We start from the raw sequence: 23,096 nt of genomic DNA, 5'->3' as shown, positions 1-23,096 counted from the left end.
CACACCCTAACCCTCACACTAACCCTAACTCTAACACTAACCCTAACCCTAACCCTCACCCTCAGCTTCACCCTAACCCTAACTCTAAACCTAAACCTCAACCTCACCCTAACCCTAACCCTAAACCTAAGGCTAAACCTCACCCTAACCCTAACCTTAAAACTCACCCTCACCCTAGCCCTCACCCTAACCCTAATCCTAACCCTAACACTCATCCAAACCCTCCCCATAACCCTAACCCTAGCCCTAACCCTAACCCTCAAAATCTCCCTCACCCTCAGCCTAACCCTAAGGCTAAACCTAACCCTCATCATAACTCTCACACTCAACATCTCTCTAATCCTAATCCTAAAGCTAACCCTATCCCTAAACCTCAACCTAAACCTCCCGCTCACCCTAAACCTAACCCTAACCGTAACCCTGAACCTCATCCTAACTGTCCCCCTAACCCTAACTCTAACCCTAAACCTCACCCTCATCCTAATCCTATCCCTAACCCTAAACCTCACCCTAATCCTAACCCTCACCCTCACCCAAAACCTCAAAGTAACTCTAACGCTAAACCTAACAATAACACTAACTCTAACCCTAACCCTAACCATAAACCTCACTCTCAGCCTCACCCACACCGCAAACTTAACCCTATCCATAACACTAACAATAACCCTAACCCTAACACTAACCCTAATCCTCACCCCCACCCTCACCCTCAGCCTAAAACAAAGCCAAACCCTAAACCTAACAGTAACCCTAACCCTCACCGTAACCCTAACCCTAAACCTAACCCTAACCCTAAACCTAACCCAAACCCTAAAAATAAACCTCATCTCACCCTAAAACTCACACTAACCCTAACACAAATCCTCAATCTAACCCTCAACCTCACCCTCACCCTAGCAATCACCCTAACCCTAACCCTCATCCTCACCCTAAACCTCACACTAACCCTAACACTAATCCTCAATCTAACCCTCACTCTCACCCTAACCCTAACCCTAACCCTCACCCTAAACCTAACTCTCACCCTTACCATAACCCTCATCCTCAGCCTAACCCTCACCTTTACCCTTACACTCAACACTACCCTAACACTCACCCTAACCCTACCCCTCACCCTGACCCTAAACCTACTCCTAAACCTCACCCTCACCCTAATCCTAACCCTAACCATAACCCTAACACTAAAACTCACCCTATCCCTAACCCTAAGCCTCACCCTCAACCTCATGCTCAGCCTAACCCTAAGCCTAGCCTAACCCTTACTCTAACCCTCACACTCACCCTAGCCCTCACCCTAACCCTAATCCTAACCCTAACCCCCATCCTAAACCTCACCTTAACCCTAACCCTAACCATCAACCTAACCCTAATCCTCACCTCCACCCTCACCCTCAGCCTAACCCTACGCCTAAGCCTAACCCTAAACCTAACCCTCACACTCACCCTCACCCTCACCCTAATCCTAACCCTAATCCTAACCCTAATCCTGAACATCAACCTAAACCTCACCTTAACCTTAAACCTAACACTAAACCTAACATTAACGCTCGACCTAACCCTCCAACTAACCCTAAATCTAACCCTAAACCTCATGCTCACCCTAACTCTAATCCTAACCCTAAACCTAATCCTAACCCTAACCTTAACCCACACCCTCACACTCACCCTCACCCTCACGATACCTCTAACCCTAACCGTAATAACACTAATCCTAACCCTAAACGCAACCCTAACCCTAACCCTAATTCTAACACTCACACTCACCCTAACCATAATCTTAAACATAACCCTCATCCTAACCATAACCCAAGCCCTAACCCTAACCCTAAACCTTACGTAAAACTAACCCTAACCCTCACCCTCACCATAGCCCTCACCCTAACTCTAATTCTAACACAAACCTTCACCGTAACCCAAAACTTAACCGAACCCTAATTCTCACCCTAACTCTAACCATAACCCTCAACTTAACCCTTAACCTCAAACTCACCCTCATTCTCAACCTAACCCTAAGCCTAAGCCTAACCCTAACCCTAAGACTCACCCTAACCCTTACCCTAATCCTAATCCTAACCCTAAGCCTAAACCTCACCCTCACCCTCACCCTCACCCTAATCCTCACCCTAACCCTAATTCTAACACTAAACCTAAACCCAACCCCCAACCTCAGCCTCACCCTTACCCTAACTCTGAACCTAAACCTCAACCTCAACCTAATCCTAACTCTAACCCCAACCCTAACACTAAACCTCACCCTAAACCTAACCCTAAACCTCACCCTCACCATAACCATAACCCTACCCCTAACGCTAACAATAACCCTCACCCTCACTTTAACCCTAAACCTAAAACTAACCCTCAACCTAACCCTAATTCTCACCCTCACCGTAACCCTAACCCTCATCCTAAACCTCACCCTAACCCTAACCCTAAAACTCACCCTAACCCTAACCCTAACTCTCACCCTCACCCTAGCTCTCACCGTAACCCTAATACTAACCCTAATCCTCATCCTAAACCTCACCCTAACCATAACCCTAACCCACACTGTAACCCTAACCCTAACCCTCATCCTAACCCTAAACTTACCCGAACCCTAAATCTCACCCCAACCCTACCCCTAACTCTCACCCTAACCCTAACGATCACCCTCACCCTCACAGTAAGCCTAAACCTAAGCCTAACCCTAAAGTAACCCTCACACTCACCTTAACCCGTTCCCTATATCTAATCCTAACACTAAGCCTTACCCTCACCCTCACCCTAACCCTCACCATAACCCTAACTCTAAGATTATCCCTAACCCTAACCCTCATCCTCAGCCTCACCCTAACCCTAACTCTAACACTAAACCTCAGCCTCATCCTAAACCTAACCCTATCCCTAACCCTAAACCTCACCCTCACCCTAACACTAAACCTCACACTCACCCTAGCCCTCACCGTCACCCTAATCCTAACCCTCACCCTCACCCTAACACCATACTTAACCGAACCTTAAATCTCACCCTAACCCTAACCCTAACCGTCACCCTAACCCTAACCCTCACCCTCATCCTCACCCTCAGCCTAACCCTAAGCCTAAGCCTAACCCTAACCCTAACCTTCACACTCATCCGAACCCTTACACTAATCCTAATCCTAACCCTTATTCTAAACCTCACCCTCACCCTAACCCTCACCGTAACCCTAACTCTAGCACTAACCCTAAATGTAACCCTCAACCTTACCCTAACTCTAACACTAACCCTAACACTAAAACTCACCCTAACCCTAACCCTATCCCTCACCATCACAGTAACCATAACCTAACCCTAACAATAACCCTAACCTTAACTCTAACCCTCACCCTCACCCTAGCCCTCACCCTAACCCTAATTCTAACCCTCACTCTCACCCTTATCTTAACCCTCAACCTCAGCCTAAAACTCACCTTTACCCGTACCATCATCCTCACCCTAACCGTCACCCTAACCCTAAACCTCATCCTAAACCTCAACTTAAACTTAAACCTAACCATCACCCTAACCCTAACCCTCACCGTCAACCTCATGCTCAGCCTAACCCTAAGCCTAAGCCTAACGCTCATTCTAACCCTCATCCTCACCCTAGCCCTCAACCTAACCCTAATCCTAACCCGATCCCTCATACTAACCCTCCCCTAACCCTAACCCTAACAATCACCTAACCCTAATCCTCACCCCCAACCTCACCCTCAGCATAACCCTAACCCTAAGCCTAACCCGAAACCCTAATTCTCACATACCATCACCATAACCCTAATCCTAATCCTAACCTAAACCCTAACGCTAAACATCAACCTAACCCTCACCCTAACCTTAACACTAACACTAATCCTAACCCTAACCCTCGACCTAACCCTCCCCCAACCCTAAATCTAATCCTAAACTCACCATCACCTTAACACTAATCCTAACCCTAACGCTCACCCTAAACCTCACCCTCACTCTAAACCTAACCCTTATCCTAACCCTCACCGTAACCCTAACCCTAACCCTAAACCTAAATCTCACCCAAACACTAACCCTAACCCTCACCCTCACCCTAGCCCTCACCCTAACCCTAATTCTGACCCTAATCCTCATCCTAAACCTCACCCTAACCCTAACCCTAACCTTCACCCTAATCTTAAGCCTAACCCTAACCCTCAACCTAACCCTAACCTCACGCTCACCATAATCCTAACCCTAACCCTCATCATAACCTTAAACATAACCTGAACCCTAACTCTCACCCTAACCCTACCCCAAACTCTAACCCTAACACTAACACTCACACTCACCCTCAGCCTCAGCCTATCCTTAATCCTAAGCCTAAACCTAAACCTAACCTCACACTCACCCTAACCCTTACCCTAAACCTAATCCTAACACTAAGGCTAACCCTTACCCACACCTTAAACCTTACGGTAACACTGACCTAACACTAACTCTCACCCTCACCCTAACCCTAACCCTCATCCTCACCCTAAACCTCACACTAACCCTAACCCTAATCCTCAATCTAACCCTCAGCCTAACCCTAAACCTAACCCTAAACCTAACCCTCACACTCACCCTTATCTTAACCCTCACCCTCAGCCTAAACCTCAACTTTACCCTTACCAACATCCTCCCCCTAACCGTCACCCTAACCCTAAACCTCATCCTAACCCTCACCCTACACGTAATCTTAACCATCACCCTAACCCTAAAACTCACCCTCAACCTCTTGCTCAGCCTAAACCTAAGCCTAAGCCTGGCCCTAACCCTAACCCTCACACTCACCCTAACCCTTACTCGAATCCTAATCCTAACACTAAGCGTAACCCTCACCCTCACACTAACCCTCACCGTAACCCTAACTCTAACACTAACCCTAACCCTAACCCTCAAACTCAGCCTCAACCTAACCCTAACTCTAACCCTAAACCTCACCCTCATCCTAACCCCAACCCTAAACCTAACCCTAAACCTCAGCCTAACCCAAACCCTAAACCTCACCCTCACCCTAGCCCTCACCCTAAACCTAATGCTAAACCTAACCCTCATCCTAACCCTCACCCTAACACTAACCATAACACTCATCCTCACCTTCAACCTAACCCTAAACCTAACCCTAACACTCCACCTAACCCTAACCCTCACCCTCACTGTAACCGTTACCCTAACCCTCACAGTAACCCTAAACTTAACCCGAACCCTAACTCTCACCCTAACCCTAACCCTAACCCTCACCCTAACCCTAACCCTCACCCTCACCCTCACCCTCACTCTCAGCCTAACCCTAAGCCTATGCCTAACCCTAACGCAACCCTCACACTCACCCTAACCCTTACTCGAATCCTAATCCTAACACTAAGCGTAACCCTCACCCTCACACTAACCCTCACCGTAACCCTAACTCTAACACTAACCCTAACCCTAACCCTCAACCTCAGCCTCAACCTAACCAAAACTCTAACCCTAAACCTCACCCACACCCTCACCCTCACTCTAACACTCACCCTAACCCTAACTCTAAGAATAACCCTAAACCTAACCCTCAACCTCAGCCTCAACCTTACCCTAACTCTAACCCTAAACCTCACTTTCACCCTATCCCTAACTCTAACCGTGTCCCTAACAGTAAACCTCACCCTAATCCTAAACCGAACCCTCAAACTCAGGCTCAACCTAAACCTAAGCCTAAGCCTAACCCTTACTCTAACCCTCATCCTCACCATAGCCCTCACAGTAAACCTAATCCTAAACCTTTTCCTCATCCTAACCCTTACCCTAACCCTAACCCTAACCATCACCCTAACCCTAATCCTCACCCCCAACCTCACCCTCAGCCTAACCCTAAGCCTAAGCCTAACTCTAAACCTCAACCTAACCCTCACCCTAACCTTAAACCTAACACTGAACCTAACACTAACCCTCGACCTAACCCTAAACCTAAACTTAAAACTCACCCTCACCCTAACCCAAATCCTAAACCTAACCCTAACCCTCAGCCTCACTCTTACACTAACCGGCAACCTAACCCTAACCGAAACCCTAACCCTAACCCTAAACCTTACCCTAACACTAACTCTAATCCTCACCATCACCCTAGCCCTCACCCTAACCCTAATCCTAACCCTAAACCTCACCCTAACCATAAACCTAGCCGAACCCTAAATCTCAACCTAACCCTAAACCTAACCCTCACCTTAACCCTAACCTTCACACTCACCCTCACTCTCAGACTAACCCTAAGCCTAAGGGTAACCCTAACCCTAACCCTCACACTCACCCGAACCATTACACTAATCCTAATCCTAACCCTAAGCCTAACCCTCACCCTCACTCTCACCCTCACTCCAACCCTCACCCAAACCCTAAATCTAACACTAACCCTAAACTTAACCCTCAACCTCAGCCTCACCCTTAGCCTAACTCTAACCCTAAACCTCACCCTCACCCTAACCCTAACTCTAACCCTAACCCTAACACTAAACCTCACCCTAACCCTAACCCTAACCCTCACCCTCACAGTAACGGTAACCATAACCCTAACCATGACAGTAACCCTAACCTAATACTAACCCTCACCCTAACCATAGCCCTCACCCTAACATTAACCCTCACCCTAACACTTACCCTCAACCTAACACTAACCCTAACCCTAACACTAAATCTCCCAATAACCCTAACCCTCACCCTAATCCTAAACCTCACCCTAATGCTAAACCTAACTCTAACCCTCACCCTGACCCTAGCCTTCACCCTAAACCTAATTCTAACCCTCAGTCTCACCCTAACCCTAACCCTCATCCTCACCCTATACCTCACACATACCCTAACCCTAAACCTAATCATCAATCTAACCCTCACCCTAAACCTTACCCTAACCCAAAACCTAACTCTAAACCATACCCTAACCCTAACCCTAAACCTCATCCTCACCCTAGCCCTCACCCTAACCCTAATCCTAAAGCTAACCCTCATCCTAACACTCACCCTATCCCTATCCCTAACCATCACCCTAAACCTTATCTTCACCCCCACTCTCGCCCTCAGCCTAACCCTAAGCCTAAGCCTAAGCTGAACCCTCACACTCACCCTCAACTTCACCCTAATCCTAACCCTAACCCTAACCATAACCCTAAACCTCAACATAACCCTCACCCTAAACTTAACCCTAAAAATAACCCTAACTCTAACCCTCGAACTAATCCTCCAACTAACCCTAAATCTAACCCTAATCCTCAACCTCAACCTCACCCTAACCCTATTCCTAACCCTAACCCTCAACCTCACCCTAACCCAAACCCTAACCCTCACCCTCAACCTCACCCTCACCATAACTCTAACCCTAACCCTAACAATAACACTAATCCTAACTCTAAACCTAACCTTAACCCTAACCATAATCCTAACACTCACCCTCACCCTAATCCTAATCCCAATCCTAACCCTCATCCTAACCCTAATCCTCACCCTCACTGTAACCCTAACCTTCAACCTAACCTTCACCTTAACCCTAACCCTAACCCTAAACCTTAATCTAACACTAACCCTAACAATCACCCTCAACCTATCCCTCACTGTAACCCTAACCTTAACCCTCACCCTAACGCTAACGCTAACCCTAAACCTCAACCTAACCCTAAACCTCACGCTTGCCATAACCCTAAACCTCCCCCTAACCCTAAACATAACCGAACATTAACTCTCGCCTAACCCTATCCCTAACCCTCCACCTAACCCTAACCCTCACCCTCACCCTCAGCCTCAGCCTAACCTAAGCCTAACAATAACCCTCACACTCACCCTAACCCTTACCCTAATCCTAATCCTAACTCTAACCCTAACCCTCACCTTCAGCCTCACCCTAACCCTAAATCGAACCCTAAACCTCAACCTCTCCCTAACCCTAACAATAACCATAACCTTAAACCTCACCCTCACACTCACCCTAGCCCTTACCCTAACCCTAATCCTAACCCTAACCCTCATCCTAACCCTCCCCCTAAACCTAACTCTCACCCTCAACCTCACCCTCAGCATAACCCTAAGCCTAACCAGAAAAATAAACCTAACACACACACTCACCCTCACTCTCACCTTAATGCTATCCCTAACCCTAACCCTAACCCTCACCCTAACTTTCACCCTAATCATAACCCTAAACCTAACCCTTACCATAAACCTCAACCTAAACCTCACCCTAACACTAACTCTAACCCTAAACCTCACCCTCACCCTAACCCTAACTCTAACCCTAACCCAAAACATAAAACTCACCTTAACACTAAAACTAACCCTAAACCTCAACCTAACCCTCCAACTAAACCTAAATCTAACCATAAACCTCAAACTCACCTTAACCCTAATCCTAACCCTAACCCTAAACCTCACCCTAACCCTAACCCTAATCCTCATCCTAACCCTCACCCTAACTCTAAGCCTAAACCTCACCCTAACCCCAACCCTAACACTCCCCGTAACGGTAAACCTAACCTTAACCCTAACAATAACCCTAACATTAACCCTCAGCCTCACCTTAACCAAAAACCTCACTCGAACCCTATCCCTCACCCTTACACTTACTCTCAACTTAACACTAACCCTAACCCTCATCCTCACCCTAATCCTCACACTAACCCTAACACTAATGCTCAAACTAACCCTCATTCTAAACCAAACCCTAACCCTTACCCTAAACCTAAACCTAACCCTAACACTCTCCCTTATCTTAACCCTCACCCTCAGCCTAAACCTCAACTTTACCCTTACCACAATCCCCACCCTAACCCTCTCCGTAACCCTAAACCTCATCCTAACCCTCACCCTATCCGTAAAACTAACCATCACCCTAACCCTAACACTCAACCTCACCCTAACCCTCACCCTAAAACTAATCCTAATCCTAACCCTCATCCTAACCCTCACCCTAACCCAATCCTTAACCATCACCCTAAACCTAATCCTCACCCCCACCCCCAGCCTCAGCCTAACCCTAAGCCTAAGACTAAGCCTAAACCTAACGCTCACACTCACCCTCACTCTAATCCTAAACCTAACCATAACCATAACCCTAAACCTCAACCTAAACCTCACCATATCCTTAACTCTAAAAGTAACCCGAACCCTAACCCTCGACCTAACCCTCCAACTAACCCTAAATATAACCCTAAACCTCACCCTCACCCTAAACCTAACCCTAAACCTCACCCTAACTCTAACTCTAACCCGAACCCTCACCTCACCCTCACCCTCATCATAACTCTAACCCCAACCCTAACAATAACATTAATCCTAACCCTAAACCTAACCATAACCCTAACCCTAACCTTAATCCTAACACTCACCCTCATGCTAACCCTAATCCTAACACTAACCCTCACCCTAAACCTAATCCTCACCCTCACTGTAACCCTAAGCCTCAACCTAACCCTCACCCAAACCCTAACCCAAAACTTAAACCTTAATGTAACACTAACCCTAACCCTCACCCTCACCCTAGACCTCACCCTAACCCTAATCATAACCCTAATCCACATCGTTACTCTCACCCTAAACCTAACCTTAACACTCACCCAAACCCTAACACTAACTCTCAACCTAAACCTAACCCTAGCCCTCACCCTAACCCTAACCTTCACCCTCACCCTCATTCTCAGCCTAACCCTAAGCCTAAAACTAACCCTAATGCTCACAATCACCCTAAACCTTACCCTAAAACTAATCCTAACCCTAAGCTTACACCTCACCCTCAACCTAACCCTAAATCTAACACTAACCCTAACCCTAACCAACAACCTCAGCCTCACCCTAACCCTAACTCTAACCCTAAACTTCACCCTCACCCTCATCATAACCCTAATCCTAACCCTAAACCTCACACTAACCCTAACCCTAACCCTAACCCTCCACCTAACCCTCACCCTAACACTAAACCTAACCTTCACCCTCACCCTCACCCTAACCCTAATCCGAACCCTAACCCTCAACCTAAACCTAACCCTCACCCTCACCATACCCTTACACTAACACTCAACCTAACCCTAAACTTAAACCGAACCCTAACTCTCACCCTTACTCTAACGATAAACCTCACCCTAACCCTAATAATAAACCTCACCCTCACCCTAGCCCTCACCCTCAACCTCACTCTCAGCCTAACCCTAAGCCTAACCCTAAACCTAAACCTAACACATACACTCACCCTCAACCTAACCCTAATCCTAACCCTAGCCCTCATCCTAACCCTCTCCATAACCCTAACCCTCACACTAACCATAACCCACAACCTTCACCATCAGCCTAATCGTAAGCCTAACACTAAACCTAACCCGAAACCTAAACCTCACCCTAACCTTAACCCTCACTCTCAACCTCAGCCTAACACTAAGCCTATACCTAACCCTAACCCTAACCCTCACACTCACCCTAACAAAAACCCTAATCCTACTCCTAACCCTAACCCTAACCCTCACGCTTAACGTAACCCTCACCCTCAGCCTAACTCTCACCTTTACCATTACCGTCACCCCCACCCTAACCCTCACCCTAACCCTAATTCTAACCCTAACCCTAATTCTAACCCTAACCCTAACACTAACCCTCACACTAACCCTAACCCTAACCATCACCTTAACCCTAATCCTCACCCCCAGCCTCACCCTCAGCTGAACCCTAAGCCTAAGCCTAACCCTAAACCTAATGCTCACACTCACCCTCAACTTAACCCAAATCCTAACCATAAACATAACCCTAAACCTCAACCTAACCCTCAACAGAACCTGAACCCTAACACTTACCCTAACCCTAACCCTCGACCTAATCCTCCAACCAAACCTAAATCTAACCCTAAACCTCACCCTAACCCTAACACTCACCCTCACCCTCACCATAAATCTAACCCTCACCCTAACAATAACAGTAATCCAAACCCTAAACCTAAACCTAACCCAAACCCTAACCCTACTGCTAACTCTAAACCTCACCCTAACCCTAATCCTAACCCTAACCCTCATCCTAACCCTCACCCTAACCCTCACCCTCACCATAATCCTAACCCTAACCCTAACCATAACCCTAAACCACAACCTAACCCTCACCCTAACCTTAACCCTAAAACTTACCCTAACCCTAACTCTCGACCTAACCCTCCAAATAACCCTAAATCTTACCCTAATCCTCACCCTCACACTAACCGTAATCCTAACCCTAACCCTAAACCTCACCCTAACCCTAACCCTAACCCTCACCCTCACCCTCACCCTCACCATAACTCTAACCCTAACTCTAACAATAAAATTAATTCTAACAATAAACCTAACCCTAACCCTAACCCTAATCCTAACATTCACCCACACGCTAACCCTAATCCTAACCCTAAACTTCACCCTAACCCTAATCCTCACCCTCACTGTAACCCTAACCCTCAACCTTACCCTCACCCAAACCTAACCCTAAACCTAAACCTTAATCTAACACTATCCCTAACCCTCACCCTAACCCTAACCCTCACCACAACCATAAACCTAACTCTCATCATAACCCTCACCCCACCACTAACCCTAACCCTCACCATAATCCTAACCCTAACCCTAACCCTAACCCTAAAACTCAACCTAAACCTCACCATAACCTTAACCTTAAAACTTACCCTAAACCTAATTCTCGACCTAACCCTCCAACAAACCATAAATCTTACCCTAATCTTCACCCTCACACTAACCCTAATCCTAATCCTAACACAAAACCTCACACTAACCCTAACCCTAACCCTCACCATCACCCTTACCATAACTCTAACCCTAACCCTAACAATAACATTAATTCTAACAATAAACCTAACCTGAACCCTAACCCTAATCCTGACACTCACCCTCAAGCTTACCCTAATCCTAAGTCTATCCTTAGCCCTAACCCTAATCCTCACCCTCACTGTAACCCTAACCCGCAACCTTACCCTCACCCTAACCCTAACCCTAACCCTAAACCTTAATCTGACACTAACACTAACCCTCACCCTCACACTAACCCTCACCCTAACCCTAACCCTAACCCTAATCCTCATTCTTACCCTCACCCTAACCCTAAACATAACCCTCACCCTAACCCTAAACCTAACCCTAACCCTCACCCTAACCCTAAACTTCACGCTCACCATAACCCTAACACTAACCCTCACCCTAACCCTAAACATAACCGAACCCTATCTGTCACCCTAACCCTAACTCTAACCCTCACCCTAACCCTAACCCTAACCATCACCCTCACCCTCAGCCTAACCCTAAGCCTAACCCTAATCCTAACCCTAACTCTCACACTCACCATAACCCTTACCCTAAACCTAATCTTAACCCTAACCCTAACTCTAACCCTAAACCTCACCCTAACACTAACCATAACCCACAACCTCACCCTAACCCTAATCTGAACCCTCACACTCAACCTAACCATAACCCTCACCCTCACACTAACCCTTACACTAATCCACAACCTACCCCTAAACAAAACCAGAACCCTAACTCTTACCCTTTCCCTAAACGTTATCCTCAACCTAACCCTAACACTAAACCTCATCCTCAACCTAGCATACCCAACCCTAACCCTAATCCTTACCCTCTTCCTAACTCTCCCCCTAACCCTTACCCTAACCCTCACCCTAACACTAACCCTCACCCTCAACCTCACCCTCAGCCTAACCCTAAGCCTAAGCATAAAACTAACCCTAACACACACACTCACCCTCACCCTAAACCTCACCCTAACCCTAACCCTCATCCTAACCCTCCGCATATCCCTAAACCTCACCCTAAACCTCACCCTAACCAAGACCCACACCCTCACCCTCAACCTCACAGTAACTCTAACCCTAACCCTAACAATAACTATAACCCTTACCCTAACCCTGACCCTAACCTTAAACATAACCCTCAACCTCAGCCTAACCCTCACCGCAAACTTAACCCTAACCATAACACTAACAATAAACGTAACCCTAACCCTAACCCTAAACCTAATCTGCACCCCCACCCTTACCCTCACCCTCAGCCTAAATCTAAGCCTAAGCCTAAGCCTAACCCTAACCCTCACTGTAATCCTAACCTTAAACCTAAACCTAAACCAAACTTTAACCTTAAACCTAATCCTAAACCTAACACTAATCCTCAGCCTCACCCTCACCCTAACCCAAACCCTAACCCTAACCCAAACCCTAACCCTAACCCTCACCCTAAACTTCAGCCTAACCCTAACCCTAACCCTCACACTCACCCTCACCCTAATACTAATCCTAAAACTAACCCTAACCCTAACCCTAACCCTCACCCAAACCCTCACACTAACACTTACCATCAACCTAACACTACGCCTAACCCTAACCCTAACCCTCAGCCTAACCCTAACTGTACCCGTAAATGTAACCCTCACCTAACCCTAATGCTAACCCTAACCCTAACACTAAACCTCACCCTAACCCTAAACCTAACCCTCACCCTCAAACTCACCGTGACTGTAACGCTAACCTTAACCCTAACAATAACCTAAACCTAACCCTAACCCTAACCCTAAACCTAAACCTAAACCTCACCCTACCACTTACACTCACCCTAACACTAACCCTAAACCTAACACTAACACTCACACTAACCCTAACCCTCACCCTAATCCTAAACCTCACCCAAACCCTAAACGTAACCCTAACCCTCACCCTCACCCTAACCCTGACCTTCATCCTCACCCTAAAACTCACACTAACCCTGACACTAATCCTCAATCTAACCCACACCTAACCCTAACCCTAACCCTTACCCTAACCCTAAACCTAACCCTAACCCTCAGCCTTATCTTAACCCTCACCCTCAGCGTAAACCTCACCTTTACCCTTACCATCATCCACACCCTAACCCTCAACCTAACCCTAAACCTCATGCTAACCCTCACCCTAACCGTAAACCTAACCATGACCATAACCCTAACCCTCACCCTCAACCTCAATCTCAGTATAACCCTAAGCCTAAGCCTAAGCCTTACCCTAAACCTCACCCTCATTCTAGCCCTCAATCTAACCCTAATACTAACCATCACCCTAACCCTAATCTTGACGCCCACCATCACCCTCAGCCTAACTCTAAGCCTAAGCCTAAGCCTAACTCTAACCCTCAAACTCACCCTCACCCTAACCCTAATCCTAACCCTAAACCTAACCATACCCCTAAACCTCAACCTAACCCTCACCCTAACCTTAACCCTAACACTAACCCTAAACCTAACCCTCGACCTAACCGTCCCCCTAACCCTAAATCTAACCGTAAACCTCACCCTCATCATAACCCTAACTCTAACCCTAACCCTCATGTTCACACTCAATTTAACTCTAACCCTAACCCTAAACCTCAACCTAACCCTAACACTCACCCTAACCCTAAACTTAAACCAAACCCTAACTCTTACTCTAACACTAAACCTAAAACTCACTGTAATCTTAACACTCACAATCACCCTCAAACTCAGCCTCACCCTCACCCTAACTCTAACCCTAAACCTTACCCTCATCCTAAACCTATCCCTAAACCTCACCCTAACCCTCACCCTAACGCTCTCCCTAACGCTATATCTAACCCTAAACCTCACCCTCACCCTAACCCTAACCCTAAACCTCACCCTAACCCTAACCCAAACCCTCAACCGCACCCTCACCCTCACCATAACTCTAACCATAACACTAAAAATAAACCTTAACCTAACCCTAACACTAACCCTAACCCTAATCCTCACCCCCACCCTCATCCTCAGTCTAAGCCTAAGCCTAACCCTAACCCTAATCCTAACTCTCACCGAAAACCTGAACCTAACCTTAATCCTAACCTTAAACCTAAACCTAACCCTAACCCTAACCCTAAACCTAACCCTAACCTTCATTCTCACCCTAACCTTAACCCAAAACGTAAACGTAACCCTCACCCTAACCCTAAGGCTAATACTAACCCTAACACTAACCCTCACACTCACCCTCTCCCTAACCATAATGCTAACACTAATCCTATCCCTAACCCTAACCCTCACTCTAACCCTCAACCTAACCCTAACCCTAACCCTAATGCTAACCCTAAACCCCATCCTAAACCTCACCATAAACCAAACCATAACCCTCACCCTAACCCTAACCCTAACCCACAACCTCATGCACAGCCTAAGCCTAATCCTAAGCCTAACACTAATCCTAACCCTCACCCTAAACCTAACCCTAACACTTACCCTAAATCTAACCCTAAACCTCACTCTCACCCCTTCCCTAACTCTAACCCTAACCTTTAACCTAAACCTCATCCTAAACCTAACCATAATCCTCACTCTCACCCTCACCATAACCGTAACCCTAACCCTAACCCTAACAATAACCCGAACCCTAACCCGAACCCTAACACTTACACTCACCCTAACAGTAACAGTCACCCTAACACTAACCCTCACACTAACCCTAACAATACCCCTAACCCTAAACCTCACCCTAACGCTCAACCTCACCCTAAACCTAACTCTAACCTAAACCTCACCCTAACCCCAACCCTCACCCTAAAACTAACTCTAACCTTCACCCTCATAATAACCCTAACCCTCACCCTAACCCTAACGCTAACCCTAAACCTCACACTAACCCTCGCTCTAACTCTAACACTAAACCTAACCCTGACCTTCACCCTAACCCCAATTCTATCGCTAACCCTCAGCTAACCCTAACCCTCACCTTAACCCTAACCCTAACCCTAATCCAAACACTAACCCTAACCCTCACCCGAAACCTCATCCTCACCCTAACCCTTACCCTCACCCTAACACCTACCCTCACCCTAACCCTAATCCTAAACTTTACCCTCACTCTGACCCTCACCCTCAGCCTAACCCTAACCCTAACACTATTCCTAATCCTAACTCTCACCCTCATACTAACCCTAACCCTAACCCTCAGCCTAACCCTCAGCCTAACACTAACCTTAAAAATAACTCTCACCCTAACCTTAAACCTAAACCTAACCAAAACCCTAACACTCACCCTCACCCAAAACCTCACCCTCACCCTCATCCTAACCCTAACCATTACCCTAAACCTCACCCTAAACCTAACTCTGACACTCAGCCTCACACTCACCCTAAACCTAACCCTACACCTAAGCCTAATCCTAAACCTAACCCTCACCCTCACCCTCACCCTAAACCTAAACCTTACCCTAACCCTAACCGTAACCCTAGCCCTCACCCTAACCCTTACCCTCACCGTCACCCTAACCCTCACCCTCACCCTATCCCATACCCTCACCCTAACCCTAACCCTAACCCTCAACCTCACCCAAACCCTAACCCTAACTCTCACTCTAACCCTAACCCTAACCCTAATGCTAAACCTAACCCTCACGCTCATGGTAACCTTAACCTTAAGCCTCACCCTAAACCTAAAATTAAACCTAATGCTATCCCTAACACTCACCCTCTCCCTGAACCTCACTCTAACCCTTACCCTCACCATAACCCTCACGCTAACCCTATCCCTTACACTAAAACTAAACCTCATTCTAACCCTCACCTAACCCTAAACCTAAACCTAACCTTCACCCTAACGCTCACCCTTACCCTCACCCTAACCCTAACCCTAACCCTCAGCTTAAACCTCATCCTAACCCTCACACTAACCTTAAAACTTACCCTAACCATAACCCTAACCCTCAGCCAAACCCTCTTCCTAATCCTAACCCTAACACTCAACCCAACCCTAACCCTAACCATAACCCTAACCCTCACCGTAACCCTAACCCTCACCCTCACCCTCAGCCTAACCCTATCCCTAACCCTAAACCTAACCCTAAACCTCACACTCACCCTCGGTCTAACTCTAACACTAAACCTAACCCTAATCTTCACCCTAACCCCAATTCTATCCCTAACCCTCACCTAAACCTAACCCTCACCTTAACCCTAACCCTAACCCTAATCCAACACTAACCCTAACCCTCACTCTAAATCTAAACCTAACTCTAACCAAAACCCTCACCCTAATCCTAACCCTATAACTAACCCTCACCCTAACACTAACCCTAATCCTAAACCTAACCCTCACCCTCATCCTAACCCTTACATTCACCCTAAACCTATCTTTAAACCTAATGCTATCCCTAACCCTCCCCCTCACCCTAAACCTCACTCTAACCCTAACCCTCAACCTAACTCTCACCTTAACTCTAACCCTAACACTAACACTAAACCTCACTTTAACCCTCACCCAAACCAAAACCTAAACCTAACCCTCACCCTAACGCTCAGCCTAACCCTGAACCTCAACCTAACCCTCACCCTCACCCTAACCCTCACCCTAAATATGACCCTTACCCTAAACGTAACCCTAAACCTAACTGTCACCCACACCCTAAAAGTCACCCTCACCCGAACCCTCACCCACACCCTAACCTTACCCTAAACCTCACACTAAGCCAAACCCTCACCCTAAACCTAACTATAACCCTCACCCTCATAATAACCCTAACCCTCAACTTAACCTTCGCCCTAAACCTCACCCTAACCCTAACGCTAACCCTAACCCTCACTCTCACCCTAACCCTCACCCTTACCCTTATCCTCACACTAACCCTAAACCTAACCCTAATCTTCACATTAACCCTAACCCTCACCCTAACCCTAACCCTACACTCACCCTACCCCTCACCCTAACCCTAACCCTAACCCTCACCCTAACCCTATCCCTAACCCTCAACTTCACCCTAAAAATCACCATCACCATCACCCTAACACTCACCCTAAACCTAACCCTCACCTACACCCTCACCCTCACCTTCATCCTAACCCAAAACATCACGCTCACCCTAAACATCATCCTAATCCTAAACCTCACCCTAACCCGAACCCTAATCCTCACCCTAAACCTAACCCTCACCTTAAACGTCACTCTCACCCTATTCTTCACCCTAAACCTAACCCTAACACTCACCCTAACCCTCACCCTAACCCTAACCCTATCCTTGATCCTAACCCAAACCCTAACCCTAATCCTAAACCTAACCCTCACCCTCACCCTAACCTTTACCCTCAACCTAACCCTAAACCTAACCCTCAAACTAACCTTCATCCCAACACTCACACTAACCCTAAACCTCACCCTAACCACAACCCTAATCCTCAGCCAAAACCTCTTCCTAACCCTAAAAGAAAACTTCAACCCTAACCCTAACCCTAACCCTAAACCTAACCCTCACCCTCAGCCTAACCCTAAACCTAAACCTAACCCTAACCCACACACTCACCCTAACCCCAACCCTATCCCTAACCTCACCTAAACCTAACCCTCACCCAAACCCTAACCCTAACCCTCACTCTCACCCTAACCATAAACCTCACCCTAACCCTAAGCATAAACTTAACCCTCACCCTCACCCTAAACCTCACCCTAACCCATACTCTTTTTTTTTGTTTTCTTTTTTTATTTTATTTTATTTGAGAACATACTGTACAGAGGGGCTACAATTACATGGGCAGGATAATGCATACATTTCTTACCAAGCATTGCAGCCTCCTCCTTTGTTTACCTTTCACCTCCCTTCCCATCCTCCCCCCTCCCCCCACCCAATTATACCCCCCCTCCCCCCCCACACCGACATTGTAAAGTTGGTTTTGACATGACATTTTGTACTTCTCATTGTTGCAACAGGTCCACCTGAATCCTTAAACGACTTGTTTGTCCCCATCTCCTCCACATGTTATACTGACATCAAATATAGTGAAAGCGGGGTTTACACTGTGGGGGAGGGACATACAAAGCAACAAAGAAATAATCTTATAAATGCGTTAGAAACACATGCATGAAAGAAACGAAAACATTAAAATACATATTTAAGGGTTCATTTTCCTAACATCACATTATCTGACCTTTTCCGCTTGACTCATACCTATACTAGATATTGCAAATAAGGGAAACCATGGGACCTATGCTTCTTTGGGCCTGGCTTACTTCACTTAATATAATTTTTTCCAAACCTTTCCATTTCCTAACAAATGGGGAAATGTCATTCTTTCTGATGGAGGCATAGAATTCCATTGTGTATATATACCACATTTTCTTGATCCATTCATCTACTGAGGGGCATCTGGGTTGGTTCCATATCTTAGCTATGGTAAATAATGCTGCAATAAACATAGTTGTGCCGGTAGCTTTAGTGTGGTCTTGTTTGTAAACATTTGGGTAAATGCCCAAAAGTGGGATTGCTGGATCATAGGGGAGATCTATGTGAAGTCTTTTGAGGAACCTCCATACTGCTTTCCAAAGTGGTTGAACAAGTTTACATTCCCACCAACAATGAAGTAAGGTTCCTTTCTGTCCACATCCCCTCCAGCATCTGTTGTTGTTAGAGTTCTTGATTTTTGCTGTTCTAACTGGAGTGAGGTGATATCTCAATGTTGTTTTGATTTGCATTTCTTTTATGTCTAGGGATGTTGAACATTTCTTCATGTGTCTATTGGCCATCCTTCTTTCTTCTTCAGAGAAGCTTCTCTTTAAGTCTTTCACCCCCTTATTTATTGGGCAGTTGTTTCTTTGAGGATTTGTTGTTGGGTGGTTTAATTTTTTGAGTTCCAAGTATATTTTAAATATGAGACCCTTGTCCGTTGTATGGCTAGTAAAGATCTTCTCCCAATCGGTGGGCTTTCTATTGATCTTGCTAGCTATGTCATTTGCCCTGCAGAAGCTCTGCAACCTTATGCAATCCCATTTGTCCAACCTTTCTTTGATTTGTTGTGCATCCGGGTCTCTATTCAGAAAATTTCGGCCTGAGCCAAGGAGACCTAGGGTTTCTCCTATTCCATCCTGTAATATATTCAGAGTGTCTGCTTTGAGTTCAAGGTCTTTGATCGATTTGGAGTTGATTCTGGTGCAGGGTGATATATAAGGATCTAGCTTTAGTTTTCTACATGTAGTTAACCAATTTTGCCAGCACCATTTACTGAAGAGGCTGTCTTTCGTCCATTCTATTGTTTTAGCTTCCTTATCGAAGATTAGATGGCTATAGGTCTGTAGGTTCATTTCTGCCTAACCCTTACTCTTACCCGAACCCTAACCCTAACCCTCAGCCTAACCCTCATCTTAACACTAACGCTAAACCTAACACTCATATTAACCCTAACCCTCACCCTCACCCTCAACCTCATCCTCAGCCTAACCCTAACCCTAACCCTAATCCAAACACGAACCCCAAAACTCACCCTAAGTCAAAACCTAACCCTAACAAAACCCTCACCCTAATCCTAACCCTATCCCTAACCCTCAACCTAACCCAAACTCTAACCCTAATCCAAAACCTAACCCTCACCCTCACCCTAAACATCACCCAAACCTTAACCCTCACCTTAACCCTGACTCTAACCCTAACCCTCACCCTTACCCTCACCCCAACACTTACCCTCACCCTAACACTAACCCTAACCTTTTCCCTCACCCTGACACTCACCCTCAGCCTAACCCTAACCCTAACATTATTCCTAATCCTAACTCTCAACCTCACACTAACCCTAACCCTAAACCTCACCCTCACCCTCACCCTAACACTCATCCTAACACTAAACTTCACCCTCACCCTCACCCTAACCCTAAGCCTAACCCTAACTCTCATCCTAACCCTAAAGCTAAACCTAATGCTAACCTTAAAACTCACCCTCACCCTATCCCTCACCCTAACCCTTACCATCACCCTAACCTTAACCGTAACCCTCACAATAAACCTAACACTCACCCTTACCCTAAGCCTACACTTCCGCCTAACACTCACCCTAAACCTAACCCTAAACTAATCCTCACCCTATACTTAAACTTAACCTCTACCGTCACCCTAACCCTAACCCTAACACTTACCCAAACCCTAACCTTCACCCTAACCCTAACCCTAAACCTCACCCTCACCCTAACCCTCACCCTAACCCTTATCCTCACACTAACCCTAATCTTAACCCTCACCCTAACCCTCACCCTAACACTAATGCTCAGCCGATCCCTAACCCTAACCCTAACCCTCAACCTAACCCTTATCCTCACCCTAAACCTAAAACTCACCCTCACCCTAAACCTCACCCTAACCCTTACCCTCACCCTTACCCGCAATCTAAACCTAACCCTATAACTAGAGCTCACCCTAACCCTCACCCTCATCATAACCCTAACCCTAAACCTAACTCTCAACCTCACCCTAAACCTCACCCTCACCCAAACCCTCACCCTAACCCTTTCCCTCACAATAACCCATTCCCTAACCCTAATTCTCAACAGAACACTCACCCTCACCCTAACCCTCACCCTCACACTAAACATCAGCCTAACCCTAACCCTCACTGTAAGCCGAACCCTAAACCTCACCCTAACTCTAACCCTCCCCGTAAACGTAAACCACACCCTAACCCTATCCCGAACCCTCACCTTCACCCTCACTCTCACCCTAACCCTAACCCTAACCCTCATCCTAACACTAAACTTCACCCTCACCCTCACCCTAATCCTAAACTTTACCCCAACACACACCCTCATTACTAAACTTCACCCTAACCATAACCATAACCCTTACCTAAATGAAAACCTCACCCTCACCCTCACCCTCAAACTAATCCTCACCCTCACCCTAGCCCTCACCCTAAAACTAACCCTCACCCTAAGCATAAACTTAATATTCACCCTCATCCTAACCCACACCCTAAACCAAACCCTAACACTCATCCTCACCCTAACTCTAAACCTAATGCTAACCCTAAACCTCACACTCACCCTAAACTTCACCCTCACCCTTACCTTACCCTAACCCTAACCCTAACCCTCACACTAAACCCAACCCTCACCCTAACCCTAACCCTTCCCCTCAGCCTAACCCACACAGTAAACCTAACTCTAATACTCACACTATCCTTAACCTTAACGCAAAACCTCACTCTAACCCTCACCCTAACCCTAACCCTAATGCTAACCGTAACCCTCACCCTCACCCTAACACTCACCCTAACACTAATCCTCACCCTAAACCTAAACCTCAACCTCCACCCTCACCCTCAGCCTAAACCTAAGCCTAACATTAACCATAACATTAACCCTAACAATAACCCTCAAACTCACCCTCACCCTAAACCTAACTCTACCCCTAAACCTTACCATCACCCTAACCCTAAACCTAACACTAAACCTCACCCTAAACCTAACCCTAACCCTCACCGTAAACCTAACCCTCACACTCACCCTCACGCACAGCCTGAAACTAAGACTAACCCTAACCCTAACCCTAACACTCACACTCACCCTAACCCTAATCCTAAACCTAAACCTAGCCCTAACCCTCATCCTCACCCTAACCCTCACGCTAACCATAACACTAAAACTAAAACTAACCCTCACACTCAGCCTCACCCTAACCATAATTAGAAAACTAAATCTCACCCATACCCTAACCCTAACACTAACCCTAACACTAACCCAAACCCTAACCCACCCAAAATCTCACCCTAACCCTAACACTAACCCTAAACCTAAAACTCAACCTAACCATGACCCTAACCCTAACTCTATCCCTAAACCTCACCCTCACCCTAACCCTCACTCTAACCCTAACCCAAACACTAAACCTCACCCTAACTCTAACCCTAAACCTCACACTCATCCTCACAGTAACCGTAAGCCTAAACCTAACCCTAACAATAACCCTAAAGCTAATGTTAACCCTCACCCTAACCAGAAACCTCACCCTAACCCAAAACCTCACCCTAAAACTTACCCTCACCCTAACACTAACCCTCACACTAACCCTAAGCCTAAACCTAACCCTCACCCTCTCCCTAACCCTAACACTAACCCTATTTCTAACCCTTAACCTAAACCTCCCCCTAACCCTATATCTAACCCTAAACCTCACACTAATCCTAACCCTAAGCCTAAGCCTAAACCTAACTCTAAATGTAACCCTAATCCTCAGCCTCACCCTCAACCTATCCCAAATCCTAACCCTAACCAACACCCTCACCCTCAGCCTAACCCTAAGCCTAAACTTAAACCTAACCCTCACCATCACCTTAACCATATCCCTAA

Source organism: Dipodomys merriami, unplaced genomic scaffold (genome assembly GCF_024711535.1).
Source record: "Dipodomys merriami isolate MVZ:Mamm:240054 unplaced genomic scaffold, mDipMer1.0.p SCAF_96, whole genome shotgun sequence".
In the NCBI taxonomy this organism is placed as follows: Eukaryota; Metazoa; Chordata; class Mammalia; order Rodentia; family Heteromyidae; genus Dipodomys; species Dipodomys merriami.
This window is presented reverse-complemented; position numbering follows the sequence as displayed.